This window comes from Mobula hypostoma, chromosome 11, assembly GCF_963921235.1.
Source record: "Mobula hypostoma chromosome 11, sMobHyp1.1, whole genome shotgun sequence".
Classification (NCBI taxonomy): Eukaryota; Metazoa; Chordata; class Chondrichthyes; order Myliobatiformes; family Myliobatidae; genus Mobula; species Mobula hypostoma.
This window is the reverse complement of record NC_086107.1, coordinates 12,096,422-12,115,272: the sequence shown is the minus strand read 5'-3', so window position 1 is coordinate 12,115,272 and position 18,851 is coordinate 12,096,422. Positions and strand designations below refer to the sequence as shown.

The 18,851-nt window shown below is 43.0% G+C and overlaps 1 protein-coding gene across 1 annotated transcript in view; it reads right to left on the bottom strand.

Annotated features, from left to right (window-relative positions):
* Window positions 1-11,643, bottom strand: part of shank2b (SH3 and multiple ankyrin repeat domains 2b) — a 1,127,200-nt gene extending 1,115,557 nt beyond the window's left edge. Inside the window, exon 1 of the mRNA XM_063061684.1 lies at window positions 11,620-11,643. The gene's annotated coding sequence lies outside the window, so the exon portion shown is untranslated. The remainder of the gene's footprint in view (window positions 1-11,619) is intronic.
* Window positions 11,644-18,851: the final 7,208 nt, after the last annotated feature.

Below are 18,851 nucleotides of genomic sequence, written 5' to 3'. Positions count from 1 at the left end.
TCAGCGACATTTAAAAAAAAATGAAGAATATAAATTATGAAATGCAACTGAAAACAACTAGAATTTTAAATTATTAAAATCATTGAACCAAGCAGCAATAATTCAAGAGCTTATCTTGCCTTTTGCCTCCTGATCCATGTCCTACAATCTCATGAAAATTAATGGCATCCTGCACCAAGCTTTCACTAACTCTGCAATGATGGGGGGAATCCAAAGTCTTTAGACTCTACCTCAAAGTCTGCACCTTTTCCATCCGCCACCAGAGCAAACTTCAGCAGCCGACATGATGTAAAACTATGTACTGACAAAGAAACTCTGCTTCAACTTGTGTGATAGGGGTCAAAGTTCAAAGTAAATATATCATATGTCACCACATACTGTCCTGAGATTCACTTTCCTGTCGGCATTCACCGTAGATACAATGGAATCAATGGCCAACAACACACAAAGATGAACAATCAATGTGCAAAAGACAACAAACTGTGCAATACAAAAAATAATAATAATTAATAAATAAATTGTAGTGGAGTCCTTGAAAGTGGCCATCTCTGCTCAGACTGTCGATGCAGTCTCACTCGCATTCCACTCTGCTTTGGAGCATCTAGACAACCCCAAGACATACATCAGTCCGCTGTTTATCAAATGCAGCTCAGGATTCAATACCATCATCCCCTTAATACTAATTCATAAGCTTCAAAGCTTGGGCCTTGGTTCCTCCCTCTGTAATTGCATCTTCATTTTCCTTATCGGAAGACCACTGTCACTGTGGAAGTTAATCACATCTTTTACTTACTATCAACAAATTCACACCTCAGGGATGTGTGCTTAGCGCCCGCTGCTCTTTTCTCTCTACACTCATGACTGTGTGGCTATGCATGGCTCAGACGCCATCTCAAAATGCATTGATGACACCCACTGGATCTCAGATAGCAATGAGGCAATATATAGGAGTGCGATGAATCGGCTGGTTGAGAGGAGTCGTTACAACAACCTCATGCTCAACGTCAGCAAAACCAAGGAAGTGATAACGGACATCAGAAAGGGGAAACTGGGAGAACTCGCACCGATCCTTATTGAGGTGTCAGTGGTGAAAAGGGCATCAACATCTCGGAGGATCCATCCTCAGCCCAACCTATTGATGCAATCGCAAGGTAGGCACACCAGCAGCTCCGCTTCATTGGAGTTTGAGGAGATTTGATATGTCCTCAAAGTCTCTTACAAATTCCTAAAGATTGTAGGATGGACAGCCAGCTGGGTGAATCACAGCCTGGTATTTAGGCTCCAGTGCACAACATCACAAGAGACTGCAGAGGGATATAGACTCATCTAGCTGAGACTTTAAGAGGCAATGGTCAGACCACACTTGGGGTATCATGAGCAATCTATCTGAGATTGGGTGTGTTAGCGTCGGAGAGGGTTGGAAGGAGGTCCATGAGAATGATCCTGGGAATGAAAGGTTAATGTATGAGGAACGTTTGATGGCTCTGGGCCTGTACTCACTGAAGTTTACAAAAATGAAGGGGGATCTCACTGAAACTGACCAAATATTGAAAGGCCCGGACAGAGGGGAGTTGAGAGGATGTTTCCTCTGGAGTATGAGTCAAGGACCAAAGGGTATAGCCTCAGAACGCAAAGATGTCTCATTAGAACAGAAGTGAAAAGGAATTTCTTTAACCAAAGGGTAGTGAATCTATGGAATTCATTGCCACAGATGGCTGTGGAGGTCAGGTCATTGGGTAAATTTAAAATGTAGGTTGATAGGTTCCTGATTAGTACGGGTGTCAAAATACACAGGGAGAAGACAGGAGAACAGGGGTGAGAGAGATAATAAATCAGCCATGATGGAATGGCAGAACAGACTCAAAGGACCAAATGGCCTAATTCTGCTCCTATATCTTATGGTCAGCTCTATCACTGGCATAACCCTTCCCACCATCAAGGACGTCTTGAAGAGGCAGTTCTTCGAGAAGTTGTCATCTGTCTTTCAGGACCTTGACCATCCAGGACAGGCCCTCTTCTCATTACTACCACCAGGAAGGAGGTACAGAAGCCTGAAGGTCCATATTCAATGACTTATAAATAGCTTCTTCCCCTCTGCCATCAGATTTCCAAAAGGATAAGGAACCAATGAAAATTATTTCATTCCTTTTCTTTGCTGTATTTAATTCTGTCATTTATTGCAAATTTTATGCCTTTGCATTGTTCTGCTGCTGCAGAATAACATATTTCACATCATATGAAATATTGGTGGTATGATAGTGTGGTGGTTAGCATAGTGCTATTGCAGTACTAACCTGGCCAGTGGTGTAGTGACTTCCACGCTGGCCTTCGAGGCGAGAGGTCCCAGGTTCAAATCCACCTGGCTCTTTGCACGCTTTCCATCAGTGCTGGGTTGAGCATTGAGCGAGCAACTTGGCCTCATAAAAAATGGACAAATGCTTAATAAACAGCAAGGTTGCCGTCGGATTCACCACAAGGCGTAAAGAGGAACGACAACAATGTTAGCAACTTGGGTTCAATTCGTGCCACTGCCTGTGAGGAATTTGTATGTCCTCCCTGTGACAGTGTGGATTTCCTGGAGATGCTCCGGTTTTCTCCCACATTCCGAAAACATACGGGTTCATCGGTTAATTAGTCACATGGGTGCAATTGGGTGGTGCAGGCCCGTTGGGCCGGAAGGGCTCGTTACCATGCTGTATCTCCAAATAAAAAACATGTCCAATTCTATGTCAGTCCACTTGCTGGTAAAGCCCACACACGCTTCAGTCACCTCAGCCTCCACCATTCTAATCATCTCCTGAACAGCTTCCCATATTTCATAAACTACAGCTCAACCACATCTTTCCTATTCATATTCAGTTCCAAAAATCCATCATACCTTTACTAGCTGACCTACATTGTGAAGTGCCTTAGGCTATGTTTCTGTAATAGAGGTGCTTTATATAATTCAAGTAGGAGTTGTTAATAGAATCTGCCTCCACATTCACGGTAACACATGGAACAGAGTAATAAAAGAAAGGGATTCATGCATTTCTATCAAGCCTTTCACAACTCTTTCAAAGCTTTAAGGACAATGAAGCACATTTGAACTATATTCACTTGGCAATGCAGTCTACACACAGCAAATTCCTACAAATCGGAATGTGGTAATAGCTAAATAATCTGTTTTAATGATATTCATTGAGAGGTAATTATTGTCCCCAGACTCAAGGGAGAACTTCACTGTTCTTTATCTTAACTTAAGGGTCAAGCAGATGGTAAACTCAATGGTTTATCACATCATTAACCCAAAAGCATTTCTCATGCTTGACCCTAAATCTCTGAATGGTTAGCCCAAGAGTCTACTGGATCCTTAATTGTTTTCCATTTCTTTAATGAAATTCAAATACTGCAGAAGTGGCATAATTCATGGCAGACTCAGTGACTCACTATGCTAATTTACCTTTGTTGTACAGTACATCCGTTGATTTTCTTCTCAAATTGTGTTAGAGCAGGATAGATCCAAGTACTGATGTATACCTTACGAAGCAACATTTGATTGTTTCTGGAGGAATTAAAATGCGAATTTCCTTGTACCCACAATGTTTCATAAAATCTCCTTACAATCTTTTCTTGCCACCTGATCTACACTAGGGGTGGCGAACCTTTGGCATGTGTGCCAAGATGGCATGCGCAAATGTTGTATTGGCACGCAGGATGCAGTGTCACCCCTTGGTTCCTTAAATCCCCCCCATAATAAAGAGAGGCCGGCCGGTGGTGTAGTGACATCTGCACCAGACTCGAGGCCAGAGGTCCCGGGTTTGAATCTGGAAGGTACCTTGCACACTTTCCATCCATGCCGGGTTGAGCGTCAAGCTAGCAACTCCGCCTAATTAAAGACAGGCGCAAATGGTAAAGTAAAGGCAAGGTTGCTGCCCGATGCACCTCAAGGCGCTGAAAAGAACAACAATAATAAAAAGATAGACAATAATTATCTTTATTGCCAAATGAAGCAGCAAATTTTCCTTTTACAGCCCAAGAGCGGTGCGATGTCTTCACAGGAAACAACTCACGCTGGCTTGGCGCCAGTTGGATGGTTGTGAGAACATGTGACACTGGATGATACATTTTGAAATCCTCACAGACCTGGTGTACACATCAGTATTTGAACAGTAACTGGGTAAAATAACAATACAATTTAGTTATGATGTAATTTTTCAATTGTGTTTTTAAAGATTAATATTAATAATATTTAAAGGTTTTCTAAAATGCTTCATTTAATCCAATGTCTGTTACTTGTATTAATAGCAAAACAATGAATACACGTAAAGAAGCAACAGATGGCATGGTAGCATAGTTGTTAACACAATGCTTTACGGTACCATTGATCATGGTTCAATTCCCGCTACTGCCTGTAAGGAGTTTGCGTGTTCTCCCCATGACCGCGTAGGCTTCCTCTAGGTGCTGTAGTTTCCTCCCACAGTCCAAAGACATATCAGTTGGTTGGCTAATTGGTCATTGTAAACTGTCCCGTGATTAGGCTAGGATTAAATTGGGTGATTGCTGGGTGGTGCAGCTTGAAGGGCCACAAGGGTCTACTCTGGCCTGTATGTCAACAAATAAATAAATTTCATTTAAAAAGTCCGTGATTATTCTTACTAATCATTGATAATCTCTGCTCAAAATTAACATATCAACCAAGAGAATTTTTTAAAAGATTCTCGCCCATTTAGGCATACGCTCTCAAAAAGATTCACCACCCTGGTCCAAACGCGTTGCACTGAGGGAGCACTGTCAGCGGCAGAAGGCTTCAGGTGAGAGCTGGGCTCATCCCAAAAGCGGTTTCAAGTCTAAGACCATACCAGTTGTTATTTTAACCTTGACAGGTGTTAATCGAGTTGAATATAATCCAATGTGTGTGACGAGATTCAGGATGTCTCTGGAGATTACGATAAGGTGACACTCATTCACTGTAGGGGAGGTTCAGTCAGAAGATTTATTACTGTTTCCTCTGGTTCATTGACAGGACAAGGGCATGGTTAGGAATCTGCTGCAAAATAACACATTCCACTGTGTTTTGATGTACATGTGAAAGTAAAGCAAATCTATAGTCTAGGAGGGCCAGAATTTCTTGTCCTTGCTGCATAAAGCTAAGTTTCATGTCATTTATACCCGATTATGTATGCCTACAATAAGAAGAAACCTACTCTTGAACTTCAATGCCCTAGAGAAGGTTAAGGTTGCACCCTGTGTTGTGAAGATTATCGACGGCAGTTGTGGGACTGACAAAGGAACTCTTTCAATTAGGGATGGTTTGTGACTAGGAGGGGAGCTGTGCTGATCTCTGAATATTTAATTCCTCTGAAAACAATGGACAAGACCACCACTTATGGACCCTACAAACCCACCCAGACTTCATGTCCTTGGGTACAGATAGTTGATCTCACCTACCCTCGCACATAGCATAGGGTGACAAGGACAAGTATTCTTGTATCTCGAGCCAGAAAACGATTTAGGGCAAATTTCAGAGTTTGAGCTAGTTATCTAAGCCAGGCGTAGGGCAGAAGCAATAATTCATTTGTAACACGCAATAAATGCTGGAGGAACTCATCAGGCCAGTCAGCATCTATGGAAAAGAATGAACAGTCGACATTTCAGGCCGAGACCCTTCATCAGGATTGGAAAAAAAGATAAGAAGTTAGACCAAGAAGGTGGGGGGAGGGGATGAAAAAGTACAAGGTGGCAGGTAATAGGGGAAACTGGGAGAGTGGGAGGGGTGAAGTAAAGAGCTGGGAAGCTGACAGGTGAAAGAGATAAAAGGGCTGGAGAAGGGGGAATCTGATAGGAGAGGACAGAAGACCATGGAAGAATGGAAAGCAGGAGGACCAGCAGATGGAGGTGATGAGCAGGTAAGGAGATGACGTGAGACAGGGAGACAGGAATGGGAATGTTGAAGGGGAGGAAATGACCAGAAGTTCGAGAAATCGATGTTCATGCCATCAGGTTGGAGGCTACCCAGATGGAATACAAGTTATTGCTCTTCCAACCTGAGTGTGGCCTCATCATGGCAGTAGAGAAGGCCATGGACTGACATGTCGGCCTGGGAACGGGAAGTAGAATTGAAGTGGGTGGCCACCAGGAGATCCCACTTTTTTGGCAGACAAAGTGTAGGTGCTTGGTGAACTGGTCTCCCAATTTACGTCGGGTCTCACCAATATACAGGAGGTCACATTGAGAGCACCAGATACAGTATATGACCCCAAAAGACTCACAGGAGAAGTGTCGCCTCACCTGGAAGGACTGTTTAGGGCCCTGAATGGTATTGAGCGAGGAGGTGTAAGGGCAGGTGTAACACTTGCTCTGCTTGCAAGGATAAGTACCAGGAAGGAGATCAGTGGGGAGGGATGATTGGACAAGGAAGTCACATAGGGAGTGATCCCTGAGGAAAGCAGAAAGTGAGGGGGAGGGAAAGATGTATGTCTGCCCTCAACTCACCTTCCTGCCACCCCACCAGGGATAGGGTTCCTCTTGTCCTCACCTACCAACAGGATCCCACCGACAAGTGTATCTTTCCCTTCCCCCCACTTTCCAGTTTCCCCAGGGATCACTCCCTATGCAACTCCCTTGTCCATTCTTCACCCCCCCCCCACCACCCCACAGATCTCTCGCTTGGTACTTATCCTTGCAAGCAGAACAAGAGCTACACCTGCCCCGACACCTCCTCCCTTACTACCATTCAGGGCCCCAAACAGACTTTGCAGGTGAGGCGATACTTCATCTGCAAGTCATCTATTGTATCTGGTGCTCCTAGTGTGGCCCCTTGTATATTGGGGAGACCCGACGTAGATTGGGAGACTGCTTCACCAAGCACCTACGTTCTGTCTGCCAGATAAAGTGGATCTCCCAATGGTCACCCACTTTAATTCTACTTCCCATTCATATTCCAACATGTCAATCCATGGCCTCCTCTACTGCTGCAATAAGGCCACTGTCAGGTTGGAAGAGCAACACCTTATGGTCCGGCTGGGTAGCCTCTAACCTGATGGCATGAACATCGATTTCTCAAACTTCCAGTAAATGCTCCCTCCCTGATTTCACCATTCTTATTCCCCTTTCCCTCTCTCATCTTCTCTCCTTACCTGCCCATCACCTCCCTCTGGTGCTCCTCCCCTTTCCATGGTCTTTTGACTTCTCCTATCAGAATCCCCCTTCTCCAACCCTTTATCTCTCTTACCAATCAACTTCCCAGCTCCTTACTTCATCCCTTTCCCTTTCCCAGTTTCACCTATCACCTACCACCTTGTACTTCTTTCTCCTCTACGCCCTCCTTCTTGCTCTAACTTCTTATCTTTTTTTCCAGTCCGGATGAAGGGTCCCAGCCTGAAACATGGACTGTTTACTCTTTTCCAAAGATGTTGCCTGGCCTGCTGAGTTCCTCCAGCATTTTGTTGTGTTGCTTAGATTTCCAGCATCTGCAGATTTTCTTGTCAATAATTCATTAGTCCTGCCTTCTAAGCCATTAACTGGTTCCAAAATGCAAAAGTCCATAAAAATGCTATTTAATACATGGATTTCCAAAGAACTCCATCTGAGTTATTCATGAAAATAGTTATTACCAACAACCAAAACACCAGTCAATGAGAGACATCACTGATAACAGGCCTCTTGGCAGATGCACAGTCTTCAGGAACTGTGAGAGAATCTTCACAGTTCCTACTGCTCTCTCTGATCTGAACTAGATTCATTCTCCAGTGCAAAACCATAGGCAATCTCTGAAGATTCAGATAAACAATAACTAATTTCAACAATTAACCAAGTCAAAGAATCCAAAAATGTGAGCAGGATATGTGCTTGGCTCCAAAATTCTTTGTTAGGGATCAGTGAGGACTCCCTCTCTATCCCGACAACTAGGAAAACCATTGTGGGAAATCAGCACAAACAATGGTAAAACCACTGGTAACATATACAACATAAATCAAAGTTCAAGTAAATTTATTATTAAAGTCCATATATGTCACCATATACAACCATGAGGTTCATTTTACTGCAAGCATACTCAAATCCGATAACCATATAGAATCACTGAAAGACCCGACTGACAGGGTGGACAACCAGTATTCAAAAGACAACAGACTGTGCAAATACAAAAAGAAAATAATAATAATAATAAACAAGCAAAAAACATCAAGAACATTAGGTGAAGAGAGCTTGAAGGTGAGGCTATAGGTTGTGGGAACTGAAGCTATTCCTGCTGCTTTAAGAGCCTGACGGTTGAGGGGTAATAACTGCTCCTGATCCCGGTGGTGTGGGTCCTGAGGTTCCTGTACCTTCTTCCTGATGGGCCGCAGTGAGAAGAGAGTATGCCCTGGGTGGTGGGGATTCCTGTTGATGGATGGCTGCTGCTTTCCTGCAGCAACGTTTCATGTGGATGTGCTCAATGGTTGGGAGGGCTTTACTCATGATGGACTGGGCCATATCCATCACTAAGGATCTTCCATTCAAGGGCACTGGTGTTTCCATATCAGGCTGTGATGCAGCTGGTCAACATATTAGCTGCATCAAGGTATACTCTCCACCACACATCTATAGAAGTTTGTCAAGGTATCAGATGTCATGCGAATTCTTCACAAACTTCTAAGGAAGTAGAGGTGCTGCCGCACTTTCATTGGACTATAATCGCTGAGCCCCAGGACAGGTCCTCTGAAATGATATCTCTGAGAAATTTAAAGCTGCTGACCCTCACCACTGCTGAATTCCCTCCTCCCTCGCCAACCGATGAGGACTGGCTCGTGGACCTCCGATTTCCTCCTCCTGAAGACAATAATTGACTCCTTGTTCTTGCTGACATTGAGTAAGAAGCTATTGTTGTGGCACCACTCAGCCAGGTTTTCAATCTCCCTCAAACACGCTGATCCATCACCACCCTTGATTCAGCCAACGACAGTGATGTCATCAGCAAACTTAAATATAGCATTGGAGCAAGTGTAAAGCGAGTAGAGCAGTGGGTTACGAACACAGCCTTGTGCTCCACCTACGCTGACAGAGATTGTGCAGAAGATGTTACCAATCTGAACTAACTGAGTTTTGCAGTGAGGAAATTGAGGATACAATTGCACAAGGAGCTACTGAGACCAAGGTCTTGAAGCTTATTGATTAAGGGGGTAACGGTACTGAATGCCAAGGTGTAGTCAATAAAGAACAACCTGCTGCATGCATCTTTGCTGTCCAGATGTTCCAGGGTTGAATGAAATGGCACTTGTTGTGGACCTGATGTGCTGGTAGACAAATTGGAGCAGATCCAATCTGCTTCTCAGGTGGGGGTTGACATGTTTCATCATCAACCCCTCAAAACAATTCATCACTGTGGATGAAAGTGCTACTGGACCTCTTAGGAAGGTTACCACATTCCTTTTAGGTACTGATATAACTGAAGCAGGTGGGTTTCTCAGACTGCTGAAGCAAGAGGTAGAAAATCTCAGTGGACACTCCAGTCAGTTGATCAGCACAGCTCTTTAGTACTCTGCTTGATACACGATCTGGGCCAGATGCTTGCTGTGGCTTCAGCCTCCTGTACGATGCTCTCAGGTCAGCTTCAGAGACTAAAATCACAGGGTCAGCTGAGGCTGTGGGAGCTCATGAGGGTTTCTTCATGTTTTGATGGTCAAAGTTAGCATAGAAGGCATTGAGCTGATCTGGATGAGAAGCTCTGTTGTCACCTCCATCTCTTGATTTCACTTTGTAGGAGTCAAGCCCTGCCACAGCTGTCGAACATCCTTTATTGAATCAAGTTTATACTGGAATAGCCACTTCACCTGTGAGATGATTTTCTGGAGATCGTACCTGAACCCCTTAAAGCTTTCTTGGTTGTCAAACTTGAATGCCTCTGATCTACCCGTTAGAAGATTGTGGATCTCATGGTTCATTCAGGGCTTCTGGTGGGGGAAGACACTGAATGATTTTGTGAGAACACACTCATCTGCAGATGGCTTTATAAATTCTTTGACAACCATGGTGTATTCATTCAGATCCATAGATGAGTCCTTGAACACAGGCCAGTCCACTGACTCAACACAATCGCATAGCCACTCCTCTGCCTCACCCGACAATCTCTTGTTATCCTAATCCCTCTGGAGCCTTGCTCTTTTGCCTCTGCCTGTATGCCGGTAGGAGAGAGACAGCCAAGTGATTAGATTTCCTGAAATACGGTCTGGGCATGGAATGGTAGGCATTCCTTATCTTAATATAGCAATGGGCTAGTGTGTTGGGACCTCTGGCGATACAGGTTATATGCTGATGGTAACTGAGCAGGAATTTCTTCAAAAAAACCTGATCGAAATCCCAACTATGATATGAAATATGTTGGGGTGGACTGTTTCTTTTTTTGGTGATGGCATCATGCAGTACCTCAAGCACTTAATTACACTATAGCACAGTACAAATCATTCAACCTTCAATGTTTTGCAGACCTTTTACCAACACTAAGATGAATCTAAACTTTCCCTCCCACGTAGTCCTCCATTTTTCTTTTATCCATCTGCTATCTAAGAGTTTCTTAAATATCCCTAATGTATCTGCCTCTACCACCAATGCTAGCAATGCATTTCATGCACCCACCACCTCTCTGTGTATAAACCCTGTCTCTGACATCCCCCAATACTTTCCTCTAATCATCTTAAAATTAATTGCCTCATGTTAGCCATTTCTGCCCTGGGAAAAAGTCTCTGGCTGTCCACTCAATCTATGCCTCTTATCATTTTTTCATAGGCATCTGTTAGTCTCGTGAGACCATGGATTTGCGCCTTGGAAGGTTTCCAGGGCGCATGCCTGGGCAAGGTTGTATGGAAAACTGGCAGTTGCCCATGCTGCAAGTCTCCCCTCTCCATGCCACCAATGTTGTCCAAGGGAAGGGCATTAGCACCAGTGTCGTCGTAGAGCAATGTGTGGTTAAATGCCTTGCTCAAGGACACAACATGCTGCCTCAGCCAAGGCTCGAACTAGCGACCTTCAGGTCACTAGACGAACGCCTTAACAACTTAACCACCTCTATACACCTTTATTAAATCACCTCTCATCCAACTTCACTCCAAAGAGAAAAGTCCAGCTCACTCAACCAATCCTCATTAGACATGTTCTCCAGTACAGGCAGATTCTTGGTAAATCTCCTTTGCACTCTCTCTAAAACTTCCACATCCTTCCTTAATGAGGAGACCAGAACAGAATGCAATACTCCAAGTGTGGTCGAACTAGGGTTTTATAGAGCTGCAACATTACCTCACAGCTCTTGAGAAAATTTCACCAACTAATAAAGGACAACATGCCATATACTTACTTTATCACCCAATCAAATTGCATGACAACTTTGAGGGATCTGTAGTCATGATCCCAAAATCCCTCTGCTCCTCCACACTGCTAAGAATCCTACCACTAGACATGCACTCTGCCTTCAGGTTTGACCTTCCAAACTGAATTACTTCACACTTTTCAGGATTAAAGTATATCTACCACTTCTCAGCCCAGCTCTGCATCCCATCGATGTCCATATGCAAGCAACTGATGCACTGAACCAGTCAGTATAAAGTTCCTTGGTTCTGGCATTGTCCTTTATGGACGATATATAACTACTATATTAAGCTCCCATACCTTACCGCAATTAAGCTGCTTCAGAACTGTAGAACTCGCTTCCCGTTGACAGCGTGTCAGTTTTGGATTAATTTCACAATTGCTAACTCAGTTGGTGAACAACCTCCGGAGGCATCCAGGAAACATCTGCAATGGAAAGAACAGAATATGTACTACTCATTGCTTAAGAATACTAGAGTAAATCAGAGAATTACATGATATATTTACTGTGATCAGTGCAGGTTTGCAAAGCATCGAGAATCAGGTTTATTATCACTAACATATGTCGTGAAATATGTTATCTGGTGGCAGCAGTCCAGTACGAAAAAAATGTATCAAAGAGGAATAGTGAGGTAGTGTTCATGGGTTCACAGATCATTCAAAAATCTGATGTGGAGACCAGGAAGCTGTTATTAAAATATTAAGTGTCTGTATTCATGTTCCTGTACCTCCTTCCTATAGTCATAGTCATAGTCTTACTTTATTGATCCCGGGGGAAATTGGTTTTCGTTACAGTTGCACAATAAATAATTAAATAGTAATAAAACCATAAATAGTTAAATAGTAATATGTAAATTATGCCAGGAAATAAGTCCAGGACCAGCCTATCGGCTCAGGGTGTCTGACCCTCCAAGGGAGGAGTTGTAAAGTTTGATGGCCACAGGCAGGAATGACTTCCTATGATGCTCTGTGTTGCATCTCGGTGGAATGAGTCTCTGGCTGAATGTACTCCTGTGCCCAACCAGTACATTATGTAGTGGATGGGAGACATTGACCAAGATGACATGCAACTTGGACAGCATCCTCTTTTCAGACACCACCGTGAGAGAGTCCAGTTCCATCCCCACAACATCACTTCCTGATGATAGTTATGAGAAGAGGGCATGTCCCAGATGGTGAGAGCTTAAAAGATGGATGCCGGCTTCTTGAGGAATTGCCTCTTGAGGATGTCCTCACTGGTGAGGAGGGCTTTGCCGTGAGGGTGAGTCTACTACCCTCTGTAGCCTCTTGTGATCCTGTGCTTTGGAGCGTCCATACCAGGCAGTGAGGCAATCCTCCCCATGGTACATCTGTAGAAATTTGCTGATCTTTTGGGGACCCAAGCATGCATTGCTGGATTAGAGAGCGTCTCTCCTCTAACTCCTAACAAAGTAGGTGGCAATGGCACTGGCTTCATTTCCAATCCACGTGGGCAGTTTCACAGTCAGCAGAAATTCAAAGTTTGCATGTATCTTCTACCTTTATCCTGTGCCACCAGGCATTCTTAATGGGGCTGGGAGAGAAAAGATCTGAACCACAGGCAAACTGAATTGGTCATTGATATGGAAACCTTCAAACGAGTGTGAGAAGCAAACCCAATTGAGTGACCCAGATACCCAGCTTCCCTTTCTAACTAATCAGAAACAGTAAGTCTGTCAGTAAAGACACTCATTGATAATCGTATTTATTCCCCTGTTTTCACAATCAGAGAGCAATTATGAATGAGGCAGTGACAAAAGTGTCTGTGCTAATAAGAAAGGATGTACATTGTAGCACCAGTTGTCTTCCCCTTCAAGAGTGTCAAGCTTGCAACTCAACTTTTGAATCTAGCTCCTGTCAGACACTCACACAATCTCCCCAATGACTTCATTAGTTCCATTTCTGCATTGACAAAGAAATGCCAGGGTACGTCTGCGACAGTATTAGATCCTGCACCAAAAGCCACCAGTGTAAACCCAGCCAACATGCCTCAGTGTTAACACTCAACAACATCAAAATATCTGAGATGAAGTAGAAACAATTCAACTATTATGGTAACACGGAATCAGTTCCAGATTCATATATATTTAATACATGTCAGAGAAGGTACAGAGGAGATTTATCAGGATGCTGCCTGGATTGCAGAGCATGTCTCTAATCTTTATATTAGATTAGATTATGAGGGCACGCAGTCCTCTTTTATTGTCATTTAGTAATGTATGCATTAAGAAATGATACAATGTTTTTCCAAAATGATATCACAGAGACACATTACAAACCAAGACTGAAAAACTAACAAAAACCACATAATTATAACATATAGTTACAACAGTGCAAAGCAATACCGTAATTTGATAAGAACAGACCATGGCACGGTAAAGTCACAGAGTCTCTCGAAAGTCCCATCATCTCACGCAGACGGTAAACCTCCAACACCGCAAACTTGCCGAGGCAGCATCCCGGAAGCATCTGACCACAGTCCGACTCCGAGCCTCCGACCAGCTCCCCGACACCGATGCACTGAGCACCATCTCTGCCGAGCGTTTCGACCTCGGCCCCGGCAACAGGCAATAGGCAAGGCTGAGGATTTGGGGCCTTCCCTCTGGAGATTCTCGATCACACAGTAGCAGTGGCAGCAAAGCAGGCATTTCAGAATTTACTCCAGATGTTCCTCCGTGCTTCTTCACATCTGTCTCTATCAAATCAGGATTGTGCACGGCATCCTACTTCATAGATATGATATCAATTCGGAATGGCTGCGCGCGCTGCATTGCGCTGCCAACTTCTCCTCCCTCTGTTATTAATCTTCAATGACTTGTAAAAATGTACTTAACAATACCTTTTGTTCCAAATTGTCTCTCTTTCTTTCCCCACAGATGTTGGCTATCCTGTTGACTGTTCCAGTACAATGGTTTTTACTTATGTACAAAACTACCTCTGACACTGTAAGTTTGTGATTCTTCAGAAAAAAATTCTAGGGGTTCCAGAAAATTACTGGAATTAAAAAATTAAGATGCTACGTCATCCTATAGGAAGCAGAGATATGAAGAAACTGCAGGAGGCTGGGACCTAATTGGATATCCTTTTGTTCCGTGTTCTGTAGCTTCATAAGTGAGGAACTGGGGAACCCAAGAAGAACTAGCCCAATTAATCAACAACAGCTCAACAAATAAAGAGATGAAGAAATGTCTGAAAAAAACTATCTTTGAAAAATTATCATAATGACAAATTTGGTGCTGAATTAGTAATCCAATTATAGAACAAGCGAGTTGAACAATGGCCCAAAGACCTTCAAGCTCTTGGAGGGAGAAAATACTGTAGTTATTTGTTAAGAGTGGGCATACCAGAGGAACAAAGAATATATCCATGAAATGATGGAGGAACTCAGCAGGTCAGGCAGCATTTATGGAAGGGAAAATACAGTCAATGTTTTGGGTCGAGGCCCTTCGTCAACACTGGAAAGGAGTGGGGAGGAAGCCAGAATAAGGTGGGGGAAGGAGAAGGAGTACAAGGTAGAAGGTGGTAGATCAGACCAGGTGAGGGAGAAGATAAGGGAGAAGGTGAGGCATGGGAAGATGAAGTGAGAAGCTGGGGGGGGGGTGATAGATGGAAGAGGTAAAGGGCTGAAGAAGAAGCAATCAGATAGGAGAAGGGAAGGAACCATGGGAGAAAGGGAAAGAGGAAGGGCATCAAGGGGATGGTGACGAGGCAGGTGTGTTGCAATGCGTGTATCTCCGTATTTCCAGCATGTACCGAAACTCTTCAATTTATGATTATACATGATTACAGGACCTTGTGAACCCAAAGGAGAGGCACTTCATTTTAATCACATTCCTTCTGTTTTCCCTTACTAGTTTATTTATTAAAGTGCACAATGAGCTGAAAGCAGATTTGATGCCACAATCCATGTTAAGTATTTATAAAACTGTCCTTCACAATCCTACCAAAAGCTGTTCTGTCAATATCAAAGTGAATATCTACAAATAATTATATCTTAAACAGTTTATTTTTGATAGAAATGTAAAGAAATCCCTCCATTTGCTACTTTCATCATTCCTGGTTGCCTGTAAAATTGGAAAGAATACATTTCATATCAACATCTTGGGAGCCACGCATTATAAAAAGCTCTTCGGACAGAGACATACAGATAGATGATAGGAGGGGCCATGATTTCTCATACAGAGACATCAGGCAGGGAATAGGAGAGGCCATGATTTTTGTAAAGATTATTCATTTGGTGGCCACTTTATTACCGTTTGTAGATACACCCGTACACCTGCTTGATAATGCAAATATCTAATCAGCCAATCATGTGGCAGCAACTCAATTCACCATCGCCTGTACCTGATAAAGTGGCCACTGAATGTAAGTTTCACTGAATTCTAAAATGAGTTTCTTTCTAAATACATCAAGTAAACTTCATTGATAAAAGACATTGTGATGCATAGTTCAAAGATAGTCCTTTCAACATCAAACTAATTGGAGGATTAAAATTTTGCTTCTCTTTTGTAAATGGTTATCCCATGACTGAAAGGGTACAAAGTCTATCTCAATTGCCAAATAAAACTACTTGCTTTTTGTTAAAACGTCACCACTAAAATTGGAACAAGTGCACAGCTAAATAGGACAAAGGTTTGCTCTCTTTAAACAGACGCCTCAGAGACCATCAGCTATAACCCATTTATAACATATAAATTGTCTTAATGCTGATGCTACAGAAAGGTGACTTCTGCTTCATTGAATGCAATTCTAGAACATTCATAATAATCCTGCTTGTGCTGATGGCGCAGGAAGTGAAATGTTTAGTGCAGCGAATGTTGTGCCAATCAAACAGTTTATTTTCCCTTGAATGATGTTGGGCTTCTTGAATGTTACACATGTCCAGGTCAGCAGAGAGTGTTCTGTCACACTCCTGACTTGGGCATATTGCACTCAGTGGCCAATTTATTAGTACACCTGCTTCTAAATACAAATATCTGATCAGCCAATCTTGTGGCCGCAATGTAATGCATAAAAACAAGGTCAAGAGGTTCAGTTTGTTCAGATTAAACATAAGAATGGTGAAGAAATGTGATGTAAGTGACTTTGACCATGGAATGATTGTTGGTGCCAGGCAGGGTGGTTTGAGTATCTCAGAAACTGCTGCTCTCCTGGGATTTTCGTGCAAAACCGTTTCTAGAATTTACAGAGAATGGTGCGATAAACAAAAAAAAACTTCCAGTGAGCAGTGGGTGAAAACAGTTCGTTAATGAGTAAGGTCAGAGGAGTATGGCCAGACTGGTTCAAACTGACCGGAAGACGATAGTAACGTAAATAACCACACATTACAACAGTGGTGTGCAGAAGAGCATCTTTGAATGCATACCATGTCAAATCATGAAGTGAATGGGCAACAGCAGCAGAAGACCATGAACATACAATCAGTGACCTCCTTCATGAGGTACAGATTTCCACTGAGTGTGTATAACAGTAAGCTTTTGGAAAGTCAGGAAAGTTATTCACCACTTGCTACAGGACACATAGCCTTTGACCTACCCTTTGAGATTCTCAACTGTTTTGGCCCAGGAGTTTCATCATTCTACAAGTCAATAAATGAGCATTCATCCACCTTGTATAATTTGAACTACTATAGGCAACTTAGGAACATGAGAGATGTTTTGATCTCCTTACAGGATTGACAAATTGCCACGAAATTTGTCATGGACACAGGTTTGAAACACACCACTCTAAAGCACAAAAAGTTTCAAGTTGCAGGTCAACTACTCCTCCAAATGTCTATAGATTTACAGTGGAGATCCTCTTGACTGGTTGTATCGCAGTCTGGTATAAAAGGTCTGATACACAGAGTGACAAGAGGCTACAGAGAGTTGTAGACTTTGCCAGCCCCATCGCTGACAGTTTTAAGAGTCGGTGCGTCAAGAAGGCTATATACATCATCAAGGACCTTCACCATCCAGGACAGACTGAAACTCCTCCACTCCGACTCCTCTATGATTAGTTTACTCCAGCTTCGGCTCCACCTCGAACATGCCACAACCTCACTCCGAACACTTTTCCTCGAACATGCCATGATCTGAATTTGCATCACATCCGCATTCTTCGACCCTCGAGTCAGCCTTACTTTCGCTCCCCTCTTCATTGTCTGTGCTGATAGTTTGCCACAACTTACCACAGACGAAGTGTTATTAATAAAGTCTTTTCTCATATTTCTTGCTTTATGAATCATGAGTAAGCTGTCACTCAACTTCAGTCAGTTCAGTTCAGTTGTTCAGTAGCACCATCTTAAACCAGCTGTTCGGCATAAATCCTCAGGGAAGCATTGTGCCCAGCTAAAACCATTTTAAACGTTATGGCACTGAGAGGATAGAGTCATGCAGACAGAAATGGATCCTTTGGCCAACTAGTTCAAAGTTCAAAGGAAATTTATTTTATCAAAGTATGTATATGTCACCATATATAGTACTGTGCAAAAGTATATAAATATATACATACATACACACTGTATATAGCTACGGTGCCTAAGACCTTTGCACAGTACCATAGTAATTTTGTGTATTGCACAGTACTGCTGCTGCAAGACAAAAGGTTTCATGACATGCAGTGCTGTGAAAAAGTCTTAAGCACATATATATAGCTGGAGAGCGAAAGCCTTTTGCACAGGTTTGTATTTATCAATGTGGAACGGAAAGCGAGTTTGTAAATCTGCCAGGAGCAAAGGATGCTGGGAATGGCAAGGGAGGAGTGCCACAGGAGGGGCGTGGGACAGGTGGCAGAGAAGGAATGCCAGGGATGGTGGGTGGCAAGGGTGCGGCCACACCAAGCCATAAGACACCAGGCAAGGTCATTTGATTCCAACAAATGGTTGATTGATCATTACAGAATATCTCTCTGGTACTTCCAACCCCCACCCCTCCCCCAACCATGATACCCCTCTCCCTGCCTCCTTCCCACTCTCCATTAGAATCAGGTTTATCATCACTCACATATGTCATGAAATTTGGTTTTTTTTGGTAGCAGTACAGTACAATACATAAAATTACTACAGTACTGTGCAAAAGTCTTAAGCACCCTAGCTATATTTGCGCAGTACTGTACTAACCTGAGATTAATTTTCTTGTGGGCAATCACAGTTGATGCAAAGAAATACAATAGAACTGATGAAAAACTACACACAAAGATGGACAAACAACCAGTGTGCAAAAGAAGACAAACTGTGTAAATACAACAAAACAATAATAATAGTACATAGAAAATAATAAATAAAATTGAGGACAGGAGTTGAAAGTGGGTCTACAGGCTGTGGAATCAGTCCAGTGTTGAGCAGAGTGAAGTTATCCAAGCTAATTCAGGAGAGTGACGGTTGAAGGGTAATAACTGTTCCTGAAACGGTGGTGTGGGATCACCACCTCCTCCACCTCCTTCCAAAATTCCCATCTGCACTAACACCATTTGGATGCATAAGAGTATAAAGCACAACTTATAAATCCACAGCTGAATGGCACAGAGCTGACATC